Genomic DNA, 16,459 nt, shown 5'->3' on the forward strand with positions numbered 1-16,459 from the left:
AACTGCTCTGGTAAAAATGGCCCAAGATACAGCTAGGTAAAAAGTACTGGAAACTGGCACTTTGACCCCTTTCCCAAATAAAGTATATCATATACTTCTTTCAATTTTGATGAAAATAGTAGTAGTAAATGTGCTTTGCTCAGGCTTGTTGTGAAGCACAAGCTGTCTTTGGTTTGGGGAAGCTCTGATCACCAACTAAAATTTTATTAAGGTTTTCCCACCCCATTAAAGTCTGTGGAAGGTTTTCCAGCAAAATAATGCTTATCTGAAAGCAAAAGTTAAGTTGTGTGGTTTTTTTTGCCAGGATTGTAGTATCTGCAAAGGGTGGGTGCTCTATACCAGTGTTTCCCAAACGTTTTTGGGCAACGGCACACCTGTTTACCGGAAAAAAATCTCGCGGCACACCACCATTAAAGCCCCGCCCCCGTGACGTCATTCGGGGAGCCGGCGGCCCGGGCCTGAGCTGGAAGGAGAGGCGGTGCTTTTCGGCACAAGGCAATCGGCCTGGAATTGTTTCCCGCGCGCTGCGAAAGGGAACAGCTGCGGTCGCGCGAACCCTCCGGCGCTGGGAGGGGAAAGGGCGGAGTCGCAGAGCACCAGCTGGCCGAGCGGTTGCGCGCAGCGTTGCGCTTTTGGAGAGCGTGCGGCTGCTGCTAGGGGATCCGGGGACGTGAGCAGGCCTGGCCCGACCCGGGTTGAAGGAGGACAAGCCGGCAGCGCGCCAAGTGAGTTCGGTTGCGCACGACGGCCCCCGCTCCCCCCACCCCCGCCGGATCCTCGCCGCCGCCGCCTCTCGCCCGCCTCCCTCCCACGGCACACCACCCGATGTCTCACGGCACAGTAGTGTGCCGCGGAACACCGGTTGGGAAACACTGCTCTATACAATGCCTATTATGAAATTTCACAGGAGGATTCCTCTAGCTTCCAAAAGCCATACAGGAACAGGACATTGTGTGGGGTATCTTTGCTGGTCGCTGGCAGCAGTATCTCCTCCATCTAGATTAGGACCTGAAAGACCAAGGAAAACTGTTCCAGAGCTTGGAGGATAAGTTGTAAGCATCCACAATATCATAGCTGACCTTCCCGTTTTCCTGTTTTGTGGAAACATGAGATAGCTTTAGCTCTGGCCTTAGACTGGCAGGGTGTTGTTGTTGTTGTTGTTGTTTAAAATCATTAAATTGATTACTTGAGCCATGAGAAGACCTAATTTTAAAACTTCTTCTAGAATCCTGAAAAGATTCCTAAAGAGAAAAATCCAAAGTCAAAACAAAGCCTAATGGCTTAAAACAGCATTGTCTGATGACTGAACTTAAGGTTGGAAAAATGAGAAACTGAAATTGAGAGATTCATCCACTCCTAATTGCATCATAAAAGGATGTTTTGGGACACTAATATAGCTTATGAGAGGTAAATACATGTCCCCCAACAAAAACTTGTAGGATGGAGAGATCTGTGAACTATATGTGTGGAGACATTTACGGTACATGGACAAGCTGCTCTTAGTGGTTTGTGGGCTTTGGCTGGAGTTTGTCTGTCTCTCTGCTCACAATTTCTGGGTTCTCTCGCTGGTTCCTAAAAACTCTAAATGACTTGCCATAGTTCCAACATTCACAAGAGACAAACTCATTACTTGTTTCCTATTATAATCTCTGAGACTCTCAGAAGATGCTCTCCAAATGACAGCACCATAATGGAAGGTTCAGACACAGCTATGGAGCTTCCTCCCATGGGAGATTCGCCCAAATCCAAGAGTATGTTTTAGAAGTAGTGTAAGACCCGCCAGTGTAGTGTAGTGGTTAAGAGCGGTGGACTCGTAATCTGGTGAACCGGGTTCGCTTCCCCGCTCCTCCACATGCAGCTGCTGGGTGACCTTGGGCTAGTCACACTTCTTTGAAGTCTTTCAGCCCCACTCACCTCACAGAGTGTTTGTTGTGGGGGAGGAAGGGAAAGGAGATTGTTAGCTGCTTTGAGACGCCTTTGGGTAGTGATAAAGCGGGATATCAAATCCAAACTCTTCTTCTTCTTCTTCTGTTTGAGTTGATCTTTAGAGATTGCAATGGTGGAATTCCAGTGAGTTGGGTTCAATATGATTCTTCCCTGCTTGGAAGAGGTCTTGCTTGTCACACCTGTCTGAATCCTTCAGGATGTAATGAGCTATAAATGTAAACTAAAAAAAACCCTTTCCACTGATTTTCAGTTTTAGGCAAATTCTAACTACAATGGATTTTGGGAAATAGAGTGATGGGCTAGATTTATCTTTAGTCTGACCCAGAAATGCAATTTTTTGCTGATCTGCAAAGTGCTGCTCCTGAGTAGCTGCTGCTTTTTCATATCTCTTATGTATTCATAGTCACCTTCCTATATATCATGGTGGGGAGTCTGTGATCCTTCAGACAATCATGCATATCCCAACATCACCCCGACCATCGGCCTTCGGTGCTGCTTCTATTTGCTATGAATGCCAATCTGAGCTTCTTTGCTCTTTTAATTCTATTGAGACCAGGAGAAGGTGGGAAAGCTTGCTCTTGTTCTAATGTTGATACAGGAATGTTCTCAAAATAGAAAGAGCAAGCAGCGCATCACAGAGAAGAAGAGAGCCACGGAGCAAATCCTTATTGCAATATACGCCTGCTAACTGGTGAGGCAGCTATTTCATGGGTTACTTCTTTTAACTTCCACAAGATGGTGCCAGACCTGTTCTCAGAAAAGTGATATCTCCCTGGAGCCAGGTTCTTTCAGGACAAGGGTCGGGTGTTCTTCTTTTGATTTAAACTTCCTTGCTGTAGTTCTGCTTAATGCTTCCCCTTCTTCCCATTTGTTCTTTGGCGTTCCTGCCCTGCTCCATCAATCTCATGCCTCCAGCAGCTGCTGAAGCTCCCTAAAATAAGATATAGCTCATTCTTAAGACACAGCTGCAAGAGCTTAATTATTATATGTCAATAAATCATACAAATTGGGAGGACTGTGGGATATGGGCCAGATAAGAGATTTTGGGGGATTATGTTGGTGAATAATTTTGGTGAATTTGTTTTCAGACAGGAGAGTTTCTTCACTCTCACTTCAGGCAAAGAATGAGCTTTGCCCCCCCCCCCCGACCTCTCCAGGGTTTCAGCAGAGGGTAGGCAACCACTTTTGTCAAGCAGGCTGAACCCAGAAGGGGCCGCTTCTCTGGGTCACCTTGGACAGGTGGGCAGACCTGTCAGTCATCTGATGTCATGTAAGTAAGTTAGTTTTTATTTATACCCCGCCCTCCCCGGCCAAGACTGGGCTCAGAGCGGCTAACATCAAATATCAAATACATTAAAACACAATCAGACAATTGATTAAAATACAGCTTAAAAATTAGAATCAGGATAAAATTAAATGACTGCCCGCAAATTACAGCCACAGGGGTTGGGAACCTCAAGTATTCATCAGGGCCAGCTGTCCATGTTGGTCCCATGTGACCCGATAAAAGGGCCAAAGAGGGAACTTACAGGGTCCCATAGAAGGGGGTCAAACTGGGCCTGGACCAAAGGCCAGGTGGAACAGCTCCGTCTTGCAGTCCCTGCGGAAGGATGTCAAGTCCTGCAGGGCCCTGGTCTCCTGCGATAGAGTGTTCCACCAGGCTGGGGCCAAAACCAAAAAGTTTAACCTCCTTGAGGCCCATGACCTCCAAGATTTGCGGACCCAAGACTGCAAACCAAAGGAGTGGGGCTGAATTTAAACAGCACGTAAAGGCAAGCCCTTTTGCAAAGGAAAAAATTAAAGCATCTTTTAAGCCCTGCTCTCCTGATGGTTCCTTGGCGGCAGGACTTACCTTTGGCACTGCTCAAATTCAACACCAAAAGGAGCGCTTGGCTGCTTTCAGCAGAGCTCACCTCCACCCAGGAGCTCCAGGTGAGAGCTCTTGAGTGGACCAGTTCCAACGGGGCTTGCCTTCTGTGCCAAATTTAAACAGTGCTGAATGCAAGCCCTGGATGGGCTTTACGAATCCCACATCTGATGTCAGGGCAGTGACAGGTGGGGGTGGCCAGCAGAAAATGAGCACAAAGGCCAATCTGGCTGGCCTGCCAGGCCTAATTTGGCCCATGGGAACTTCTCCACCTCCTGGTCCTGCTGTCCCCCCTTCTTGCTGTTGCTGCCTGTCCAAGAATGCAAGCAATGCTCTCTCGCGCTCTAGTCCATTGTGCGCATTCCGCCCCAAGGATGAAGATGAGTGAGCAACAGTGACTGTGGGGAGGAGGAGAAGGGCGTCACCAATACAAGAGACCATTGGCTCCAGCGCAGCTCCAAACACATGCAAGCTGCAGTAAATCCAAACAGGGGATAAGCCCCCAAAGGTGCATTTGAAATACAATTGGGGGCCATCATTTACTGAAGTTAATTACATGTGTCTGAAAGACGCATTGTAACATGTCACATGCTAGGATTTGGCGCGTTTGGCCTCCTGGACTGTACTTTCACACTGTTATTGGATCTAAGAATAAGTTTCTTGAATGCCAGTATGATACTGTTACCCTTTGTCGTGATTTAGATGCCATCTACGTTGTTTCTATACCTATTGCGATGCCTCGCCACCAGGTTATTTCCCCCCCTCATAATTTTCCAAGCAGCTAGATATGACAGCTGAACATCTCCATCAGCCTGGAAGTCTGAGCAATAAACTCTATTGGATGAAGAGTCTTTTCCCCCCTCCATAGATGGGCAAGAGATGAAAGTCTCAAATGCTTTCAGTGGAAATTTGATTTGTTTTCAATAAAGAATACAGAGGATGATGACTGCAAGCAGATATTTAAGGCTGGGTGGCTTGTAATGGGATTTGCTCAAATTCCTCCAAAGCCCAAATCTTTTATAAAGGACGAATCATGGGGTGAAAACTCCTTTGCTCTTTCATTTTCATAGATGAGAACTACTGTCTGGAAGCCTGAGGTCACCATCTTTTGCAGCTACAGTTCCTGAAGCAGGCAAAGAAGACTGCAAGCTCAGCCTCTTCCTGGTTCATATTGCCGAGGTGAACCACTTACTTGCCATGAATAATGCATGCATCCTTGCCAGGTTTATTATTATTATTATTATTATGAAGAGAATTAAATTCAGCCTGGTGCTATTTTATTCCCATTCCCATCTGTGGTGATTGCCAATCACTTCCAACAGATTAACTTTGCAGAAGTTAAGAGCAGGCTGATCTCAGGACGTTTGGCTTCCCACTCCCTGCACACTCTTTGTTCTTGGGCCTAAATAAGCTGATGATGAAATGCACAAATTCAGGCTGACATCAGATGCAGAAGGGTGCCTTTGCTATTGATGGGCAGATTTTTGTCTGTTTTGGTTTCTGTCTGTTTCTCCCTTTTCCATTCTTAAACTCAGTTTGCTTCATTTCCACAGTTTGGCAGCAGAGGAAGAATGTTAAAGCCCCCATGAAAATCATACTTATTTTTCTAAACATTGCTTCTAATATGCACAATGTTCTAATGTGCATATGTTTGCAATTTTCCACAACATACTGCATTTTGTACATTATTTACACTGACGTACACATTTTGGAGAACTGCGATGTAAAATCCAGAGAAGTGGAAATGTTGAAAGATGGCTGTTTTGGCTTGTGTATTGGCTCGGGAAGTGCAGATTTCTGCTCAGATTTTGCATTTCCAAATCATCCGATTGTATTTGTGGAAACTGTATTTCACAATTCGTTATTCTTTTCACTTATAAACTGCACGTGGACTTTGATGCAGTTTTACTCTGTAGGCTTATCCACACTAACCTTTCCTCTGCTCTTTCCAGGCACAGTCTGTGCTTCAGAGCTACATATCTGTTATGTACTAAACTTGGATCCTAGAACAATAGGCAAGTAGGATTCTAGAATGCAACAACTGATTGGCTTGCAAGAAAAGACCAATCAGGCTCCAGGAGGAAGTTAATCAGCCAATCAGACTGTGAGGAGGGCTGGACAGAGGATGCCAAGGGGATAGTAGAAGGGTGAGGCCCATAGAGCAGGAGGAGCGGGTAAGTGAAGCAGAACTAGGAAGACCAGAAGTGACCCCCGAGGCCGAGCAGCCACAGGAACCAGAACCATGACGGAGTGGACCAGCGGCGCCCAACCCAACAGCCCCGTCACAGCCGGCAGCCCCGGAACAAGAGCCAGAACCAGGAACCCCTGCCGAGAGACACCCAAGACCACAACACATACATCAGTGACTGGCATACCTCAACGATTACGAACCTTCTGGGCACAATGGGAACTTAGAGGGGAGGGGGGTTATGTGCTAAGCTTGGATCCTAGAAAAATAGGCAAGTAGGATCCTAGAATGCAACCACTGATTGGCCTGCAGGAAAAGACCAGTCAGGCTCCATTGTGTAAATAATGCATATAAAAGCCTGAGGGTGGGGGGTGGGGGGCGCGCAATGCAATCACTGTTTTACAAGCTGCAATAAAGAGCATGAAATCACTACAGGACTCCGAGTATATTTCAGTATCCAAGCTTTCTTCTTCTTCTTCTTCTTCTTCTTCTTCTTCTTCTTCTTCTTCTTCTTCTTCTTCTTCTTCTTCTTCTTCTTCTTCTTCTTCTTCCCTGGAACTTTCCCCATGAAAACCTGCTCTTTATTGCTGAATCAGAGCAAACAGCAATCTGTGGAAAATCCAAATTGCTGATTGTTGTGCTTTGACTTTAAAGAGTGGGTTTTCGCAGGGAAATCTACTGGGTGAAAAAGAAAAAAAAGAGCACTCAGACTCAGAGATTTAAAGTGTAGGGCCAAAGATAAGTGTGGATGAGTCCTGTGAGTTTCTGCCTTCCTCCTCACCTGCATTTTAAACAATTGTCTACAGTAGGATACAGAGGCATAACATGAGAAGTGAAGAGGGGCCATGGTCCTGGGTTTACAATTTTTGAATGGGCACCAACTAGGTGACCCAACATAGGTGACCCCAGTGCGGCCTGGTTCGGTGCTCCTCTCTACAGTGGTACCTCGGGTTACAGACACTTCGAGTTACAGACTCCGCTAACCCAGAAATAGTACCTCAGGTTAAGAACTTTGCTTCAGGATGAGAACAGAAATTGCGCGGCAGCGGGAGGCCCTATTAGCTAAAGTGGTACCTCAGGTTAAGAACAGTTTCAGGTTAAGAACGGACCTCCAGAACGAATTACCGGTAAGTTCTTAACCCAAGGTACCACTGTACTTGCCAAGGACTGCATTGGCTGGCTGGGCTCCCCCCAGGCAGGGGGCTCAGTGTGACCCTGCTTTGCTTCAGCAGCATCAGCAGCGAGGGCTGGGCTGGCATCCCCCATCTGGTGCACGCACATGTGTTTGCCCCAGGCCCCGGCAACCAACGCTACAGCACTGGTAGGATACAAGAACTGCAGTGGGCAAACCTGGCTCCTGAAAATCACTTCCATCTTCACCTGGCCACCGACAGCACAAGGCCTTTACAGGGAGAGGAACAGGGCTACCAATTTCTCTTGCCTCTCATCTTCTCCGATTTCACGCCAGGCTGACACAAAACCCACTATGAAGTAATGCCATGAGTGGCTTCATGGCCACTAGATAGGGGAAGGCACAGGGAATCGGGGAAGGGGGTGTGGATTGGCCAGTGTCTGTGTGTCTCCGTTCTATGCACATTTATTCAGAAGTACATAGGATTCTTGCAGATTATCAGTTATCTTCATCAGCTTTGTTGGATTTCAGTTGTTGCACACAAAGCTTGCATTCATGTATGACCATCTTGCTTCAGAGAATAACTTTCTCTACAAAGTATGCAGAGTCTGGTGATACCTTAAAACAGTGGTTTTCAAAACTTTCTTCTCTGGGCCACACTTCCAGAATAAAAATTTCCTCGCGCCACATTATTATTTTTTATGGTTAAGAAATATACTGGAAAACACTTTAAAAAGATACAACTTCTAGCAATGCCTGATTTATAAAACACAACTACTTTATAATAGGGACGCGGGTGGCGCTGTGGGTTAAACCACAGAGCCTAGGGCTTGCTGATTAGAAGGTTGGCAGTTCGAATCCCTGCGACGGGGTGAGCTCCCGTTGCTCGGTCCCTGCTCCTGCCAACCTAGCAGTTCGAAAGCACGTCAAAGTGCAAGTAGATAAATAGCTACCGCTCCAGCGGGAAGTTAAATGGCGTTTCCATGCGCTGCTCTGGTTCGCCAGAAGTGGCTTAGTCATGCTGACCACATGACCTGGAAGCTGTATGCCGGCTCCCTTGGCCAATAAAGTGAGATTAGTGCTGCAACCCCAGAGTCGGTCACGACTGGACCTAATGGTCAGGGGTCCCTTTACCTTTTCACTTTATAATATGACCATGGGACATGCAGAAAGTATAAAACAATGCAACTACACAAGAACATGAATCAATCCCAAAGTATAATATTGACTGTACAGTGGTACCTCAGGTTAAGTACTTAATTCGTTCCGGAGGTCCATACTTAACCTGAAACTGTTCTTAACCTGAAGCACCACTTTAGCTAATGGGGCCTCCTGCTGCTGCCACGCCACCGGAGCACGATTTCTGTTCTCATCCTGAAGCAAAGTTCTTAACCTGAGCTACAATTTCTGGGTTAGCGGAGTCTGTAACCTGAAGCGTATGTAACCCAAAGCGTATGTAACCCGAGGTACCACTGTACTTGATTCTTCCTGCCACATTTGCCATCCTCTCCTGCCACACCAATGTGGTTGTCACGCCCTTTCAGGACCACTGCCTTAAAGACCAATAAGTTTTTTAATGAATAAGCTTCTAAGGGTGCTGGATTTTCCTGTAGGATCTTTCTGTGTACCAACTATACTGTGCTGTGGAATGAATCAAGAAATTGGGCTTTTCTTTATTCATAGTAATAAACACCTAGCCTTCCTCAGTGGTCTTCAGCTTGGTCCAGCCGCTGCGCTTAAGATAAATGATGTCACTAAATAGGGAATTAAGTGCAAGCTGCTCTCGAGTCTTATGATCTGCCCATCCCCCACCTGATCTCCTGTGAAACTTCTGCCAAGGTTCTTTATTCCAAATTTACCGTTCTGTTGGCTAGCTGGTTTGTTTATGTGGGTTCATCTCCGTCTTTAGAATGACATTCAGAATTCCTGTACTGGGAACTGCAGGGCAGGAAGAATGCTCTGTGAAATGGATCCTTCTGGAGTCACCATCTGGGCAATATTCATCTTGCTTAGCAAAATGCCACGATATTCTGCCGAACGCAGGTGCCGAGGCTGATCACGAGGCACTGGTGACCACAGCAATAAACCAACATCCAGCAGAAAGATAATTAAGGCACCTGGTGCTGCCTTGGCTTCGAATGAGCCAATTTTATTTTCTGTATTGATCTGAATGGAAAAATCCACCCTTTGTTTCACTCTGCAGCAGCATTGCAAGTTGCTTCTAGACAATCTGTTTCAGGAATATTCAGCCTGATTTGTTTGCATTAATTTTGCAGGGCGGCTGGAAGTAGACAATGGCAGCTATTTGCTGAGCATTGATTCTGATCTGTTTGTGGGGAGTATATATGAAGTTGCATCAAGCAATTGTTATCCTACACATTCCAGTGCAAATTCCCATCCCTTCCCTTAACACAAGAAGTCTGGTTTTTTTGTGTGGGGGAGCAGGTTTGTTACACCTAAATTACACCATTGCCCATCATGGCTCCACCTTAACCCTCACCCCAAAGCAGCATTCTACAAAGCATGCTAAATATCTTGTACTTTTAAAATTACCTTAATAATGGTATTATCCTGCTGATATTTTGATTTCTCTTCCAAAAGGGACAACATGGCTGCAAACATTTTATAAATGAATCAGTTCATTAATTGTGTCCCCCCCCCGGCTTTTCTGATTGCAAAATCATAAATTATTTTCCCAGAGTCCGTTTCTCTGCCAAGGTCACACTCAATAGAGAAAAGAGCTCTCTGGTTTAATGGTCCTTGCACTTTAGCAGAACACCTGCAGCTTCTGATGAGCGCTAGCTTTTTGAAACACCTTTCAGCTTCTGCGGAAAATATCCAGCGGACTGAGCAGATTACACTGAAAATTAATTGTACTTGGCTTTTCTAAATCTCTTTTCCCAAAAGTAGATTTGAAGATCCCCACCCAATGCAACATTTCACAAGGAAAATATTAATAAATATCTGCAGGTCTGTGTGGCTCACCTATCAGGTTATTATCTCCTTGGAATGCTAAACCTCTTGAAGCAAGATATAAGGGGGGGGGGGGAGGAACTGCCCAGGAGAAACTGCACCCACCTGATGTCAGATGTGACATTAGATGTGGGGCAGGTATGGATGCAGTTGCAAACGAATGACCAGGAGTTTTAATGAGCTGCTCTTTGTTCCTTGGCAAGCAGGGCTTACTGATTAGCACTCATATAAGTTGGCCAAGGGACGCGGGTGGCGCTGTGGGTAAAAGCCTCAGCGCCTAGGGCTTGCCGATCGAAAGGTCAGTGGTTCGAATTCCCGCGGCGGGGTGCGCTCCTGTTGTTCGGTCCCAGCGCCTGCCAACCTAGCAGTTCGAAAGCACTCTCGGGTGCAAGTAGATAAATAGGGGCCGCTTACTAGCGGGAAGGTAAACGGTGTTTCCGTGTGCGGCTCTGGCTCGCCAGAGCAGCGTTGTCACGCTGGCCACGTGATCCGGAAGTGTCTCCGGACAGCGCTGGCCCCTGGCCTCTTAAGTGAGATGGGCGCACAACCCTAGAGTCTGTCAAGACTGGCCCGTACGGGCAGGGGTACCTTTACCTTTTTAAGTTGGCCAAGGTTCTGGGGTCTTGGGCAGGGGGCATGGTATGCCATCCTCACAGGCATGTTTGGTGGGGACAGGTGGGGATGCAGGAGAAGGCCTTCGCAGAGGCTGCTCTAAAACTTTGGAACTCCTCCCTAGGAAGGTTAGACTGGCCCTCTTCTTGCAGTCTTTCCACCACCAACAGGTTTTGGGGAACTGACAGTTTTTAATGAAAGGGCTGGTGCCATGTTTTTAAATGATTGTTTCTCTCTGTGTGTGTTCTCTCAGGGCCGGATTTAGGTTTGACGAGGCCCCAAGCTACTGAAGGTAATTTGGCCCTGTATACGTCCAGCTGTCCTTTGTCAACAACAAATTGTCACTTTTTTGTGTTGAATAAATGCTATATGGTAATTTTTGGACCTAATAGGTATCTAAAGCCATTTGCACATAACAAAATATGTATTTTATCAATGTAATTGTTGAACTTATCTTATATTTTGGAAATGTAATGAAAGTGGGGCCCTAAGCTATAGCTTGTTTAGCTTATACGTAAATCTGGCAATGTATTAGCTGTTCTGAGTTTATCTGTAAGCTGCTTTGAGACCCTGTCAGCAAAGAAGGTGGGAAACAAGCAAGCCCCATTGGGATTGGCTACTAAGGGGGTTTGCTGTTAGCAGCCATCAGCTGAAAGTGACCGCATGTGAACAGTTAGAAATTAGCCAGGCGCGAGGCACATTTTGTGTCTGCAACAGGTCCAGTTGTGACCATGTGGAAATCTCTGGATACCAGGCTGGCAACTGCTCTCCACTTAGAGAAGGATCTGAAATATTTTCCTTGAAGCTTGAATTTGTTATTTCCCCTCCCTGGATTGTTTAATTTGATGCTTTAATGTGTTGCAAATTGCTTTGAGATTTGTTCTTTAAAACTTGTTTTTTAAAACTGCTTTGAGATTTGTTCTAGAAAGTGGTATAGAGATGAAATTAATAAAATTAATAAAAATAAATAAATAATACAATACAGTGGTACCTCGGGTTACATACGCTTCAGGTTACAGACGCTTCAGGTTACAGACTCTGCTAACCCAGAAATTGTACCTCGGGTTAAGAAGTTTGCTTCAGGATGAGAACTGAAATCGCGTAGCAGTGGCGCGGTGGCAGCGGGAGGCCCCATTAGCTAAAGTGGTGCTTCAGGTTAAGAACAGTTTCAGGTTAAGTACAGACCTCCGGAACGAATTAAGTTCTTAACCCGAGGTACCACTGTAATAATAATAATAATAATAATAATAATAATAATAATAATTCCACTAAAACAAAAAAAGGCATCTAGACATTCGATTGTGGCGAATGGAACCCAGATTTAAGGTGCCATTTGCTGATTAGATTATGTATCTCAGTTTCTAACACTGCCTGTGAAGGCACACTTTCATCACCAATTAGCTGATTGGTGCTTTGAGCCCCCTCCCCCACCTTTTGTCTATTTGCAGGTGCAATTTGGATTCAAACTGTGTCTGCAAATGGACAGCTTTCCTCTTCAGCCATGGTTTGCATCCTTTTGGAGGTGCACTGCTAGCTCCAGTGAGCTGATTCGTGCTGAAAACGAGTCCCTTTAAAATTGCCACCAGAAGTCCCAGTGACATTGGATAACTGACAAGTCATCAGTGGCAGACTTTGGGCTTTAAAAATTCAGCATTGCCCTGTGAAATGCCATCCCCCCCCCTTCCGTCATTCATCATTGTTTTAGAGCCTCCTGCAGCAGCCTGTTGGCTCAGCAACCAGTGCAGGCAAACTGATTGTGCTCCCCCCAATCTGCCTGTGCCCCCAACTGTCTTTTATCCACAACACAGCCATTAATTTAATCCCATTCAACTGCTCCTATTAACTTCCTAATTATATTCACTTTATTTAACTTTTTAAGCATCTTCCATGCCTTAACAGATGCATTTTGGTTTTTTGCCGCTGTTAAAATATATTGCATCTGTACTGTATGGTGTGTATAGATCTTGGAGGAACTTTGGCTTGTTGCAGCTGTTAGACTGAGTGCAAATCACGACAGACAAGGGAATTCTCGTATTACACATGGACTGCCACACTCAAGGGCATCCTGATCAAATTTGCAGATGGGAGGGGTGGCTAACACCCCAGAGGACAGGATCACACTTCAAAACGACCTTGACAGATTAGAGAACTGGGCCAAAACAAACAAGATGAACTTTAAGAGGGAGAAATGTAAAGTATTGCATTTGGGCAAAAATAAAAAATAAAAAAATGAGAGGCACAAATACAAGATGGGTGACACCTGGCTTGAGAGCAGTACATGTGAAAAGGATCTAGGAGTCTTGGTTGACCACAAACTTGACATGAGCCAACAGTGTGACGCGGCAGCTAAAAAAGCCAATGCAATTCTGGGCTGCATCAATAGGAGTATAGCATCTAGATCAAGGGAAGTAATAGTGCCACTGTATTCTGCTCTGGTCAGACCTCACCTGGAGTACTGTGTCCAGTTCTGGGCACCACAGTTCAAGAAGGACACTGACAAACTGGAACGTGTCCAGAGGAGGGCAACCAAAATGGTCAAAGGTCTGGAAACGATGCCTTATGAGGAACGGCTAAGGGAGCTGGGCATGTTTAGCCTGGAGAAGAGGAGGTTAAGGGGTGATATGATAGCCATGTTCAAATATATAAAAGGATGTCATATAGAGGAGGGAGAAAGGTTGTTTTCTGCTGCTCCAGAGAAGCGGACACGGAGCAATGGATCCAAACTACAAGAAAGAAGATTCCACCTAAACATTAGGAAGAACTTCCTGACAGTAAGAGCTGTTCGACAGTGGAATTTGCTGCCAAGGAGTGTGGTGGAGTCTCCTTCTTTGGAGGTCTTTAAGCAGAGGCTTGACAACCATATGTCAGGAGTGTTCTGATGGTGTTTCCTGCTTGGCAGGGGGTTGGACTCGATGGCCCTTGTGGTCTCTTCCAACTCTATGATTCTATGACTGCTCCCCCTACCTGACTTTGTCCTGCTCCCCAGCATTGCTTGGTGAGGCATGCTTTAAAGTGACAAATATCCACATCTTTTACTTAGTCAGAACATTTCCCAAAAGGATGCTGTGTCGTTTGAAACAGATTTCTTACGTTTTCTGGGGAAATTAATCACCTTAACATGAGGAAAATCATATGCAAATAAGTAAAGGTAAAGGTACCCCTGCCCGTAGGGGCCAGTCTTGTCAGACTCTAGGGTTGTGTGCTCATCTCACTCAAGAGGCCGGGAGCCAGCGCTGTCCGCAGACACTTCCGGGTCACGTGGCCAGCGTGACGAAGCTGCTCTGGCGAGCCTGCACCAGATATGCAAATATTGCATCCCTAAAGCTGGAGAACATCAGCAAACTGTCAAAAGATGGAGCTTGGTGGTCCTAGAAATGATTCCATTCCGCTTGCTTCAAGCACCCCATGCAAACTTAGCTTGGGCAACTCTTACACCAATTGTGGGATGCCCAGACAGATGGACCTCATGCACCATGTTAGACACCAATCTAATTTTCATTCCCAAGGCAGCATTTTACAGAGGTGGAAGGTTAATGTATTAACACGTCCATTTTAATGCATGTCTAACTCCTTGAACAAAATGGCTGAGTTTTAAAATCTGATTTATGATGACACCCTGACAATGGAAGTGATTTTCTTTCTTTCCTTTTTTTTAAAACAAAAGATCAGCAAGTGAACACCAGCAGTCATAGAGAACAGAAACAAAACTGTGAACCAGATGTTTAGCTCATTATACGATGTCCTACATATATTTGGACCCCTTTGCCACTAATTATACGCAGGATATGTGTGTTGTGTGTGCAGCCTAGAATAATCTGTTCAGTTTATGAGACTCCCTCCCCACATTTGAGCCAATAGGCAGGGTCACCCTTTCGAACTAAAGTTATGAATCAAAATGTGCAGGCACAAGGTGGCTCTTTGGCCTGTGCTGATAACATTGCCGTACACCGCCACCATCTGAAGGATCATAAGATCTGTTCACGATCTACAGATTCATTACAAATAATGAAAGCTGGCTTGTTTTTTTGCGTGGTTTAGGGCTGGCATTGGAGGACTGCTACACGGCAGGTCAAAATTCAACAGGTTAAGGCTTTTCTAGTATGGAAATACAATTAGGAAGAAATTGTCACCAGTTCAGTCTTCTAGAGATATTATTACATGCATATGACTTCTTATTTATTTTGGGGCCCTCTACCCTGCTCACCCCCTTCATGGATCACTGCCTTCTCATGGCGAAGGGGCTTGAATACCTCCAAGAAGCTATGAGCTATGCTGTGCAGGGCCACCCAAGACAGACAGGTCATAGTCGAGAGTTTAGACTAAATGGAGAAGGAACTGGCAACCCACTCCAGTATTTTTGCCATAAAAACTCCATGGACATGAAAAAGGAGCTTTGAGAAGATAGTGAGTTTCCAAGGCATGATCTAGTTCATGGGATCACGGAGAGTTGGACATGACTAAGACGACTAAACAACAAACAATACCCTACTCACAAAAGGATACAAATCTATATAAGACACAAAGCATGCACAATGCGGGCAGAAAATCCTATTGGCACCCCTACCAACAGGCCTCCAAGATGGATATGTTTTTACTTTTGTAAGCCATTGGGAGAGTGATTAAAACCAGTAGGAAACAGCAGTGTGTGCAAAGTGGTAGCAAGGTCAGCATCGTGCAAATGCAGATCGAAAACTTCTTGGGCTCCTGTTGGCGTATTTGCACTCCCACCACCCCTTCCCTTTCCGTAAGCAGCAGTAACTCACCTGCTGAGGGGCCAGGTAAGCACCTGCCCCATCATATTCCTCGCTACCAAGGCTAAGATGATTTGCAAAGCTTATTAAAACGGAGGTCAAAATGAAAAGATGTCAGGAATATAAATGCATCCATTGTGGGTCATGCAAGGCCTCATGAGCTGTGCAATCTGTCCTCCCTTTCATTCTAGAGATGGTCCACTAAGGGCAATCAAGTAGTGCAGTAGAATTCATGCACTACTATTCTGCAGCAGAATGACAGCACCATCTGAACAGGGAGGATTTTCTGGTTGGAGAGATGAGAGTCAGGGAAAATGACAGCTCCAAAGCAGTCAAGAAAGTGAGAACATGCATTCAAGGTGTCCCATGGAAATAAGTGCATCCAAAACACTTGCATCAGGGGTGGGGGAACCTTAGCCTGGGAGGCCAAATGTAGCCCTCTGCAGCAGGCATAGGCAAACTTGGCCCTCCAGATATATCGAGACTACAATTCCCATCATGCCTGACCACTGGTCCTGTTAGCTAGGGATGATGGGAGTTGTAGTCCCAAAACATCTGGAGGGCTGAGTTTGGCCATGCCTGCTTTGGAGTCTCCCAGGCCACCCTGTCCCAGCTCTGCACCCTCCTTGAGTGCTTGTGCTTGGCTGGAAGGTCCTTGAATTGTGATGCTTGCCTGGACGGACATGTGTGTTTCTGGCACTCAGGGTCCCTTCCAACTCTACAGTTCTATGAAACCACCAGCAAGCATAGTTGGCAGGCAGCCTGCCGTACAAAGGTAAGAGTCACATTCACTGCTCTGTCTACATTTGCCTTGCCCATCTGATAAGTTGCTTCGAAAGGGGTTGCCCATGAGAGAATGGGGCTCTTGGGCTGAAGAAGGCTTCCTGCCCTGATTTAAACGTTACAAATTCAAGTACAAGTTTTGCACAAGTTCAAGAGAAATTAGCGTGGCGAGGGGCATTTCTTGTGTGACGGTAACAGCACTTCTG

The sequence above is a fragment of the Podarcis muralis genome, chromosome 9 (genome assembly GCF_964188315.1).
Source record: "Podarcis muralis chromosome 9, rPodMur119.hap1.1, whole genome shotgun sequence".
Taxonomy (NCBI): Eukaryota; Metazoa; Chordata; class Lepidosauria; order Squamata; family Lacertidae; genus Podarcis; species Podarcis muralis.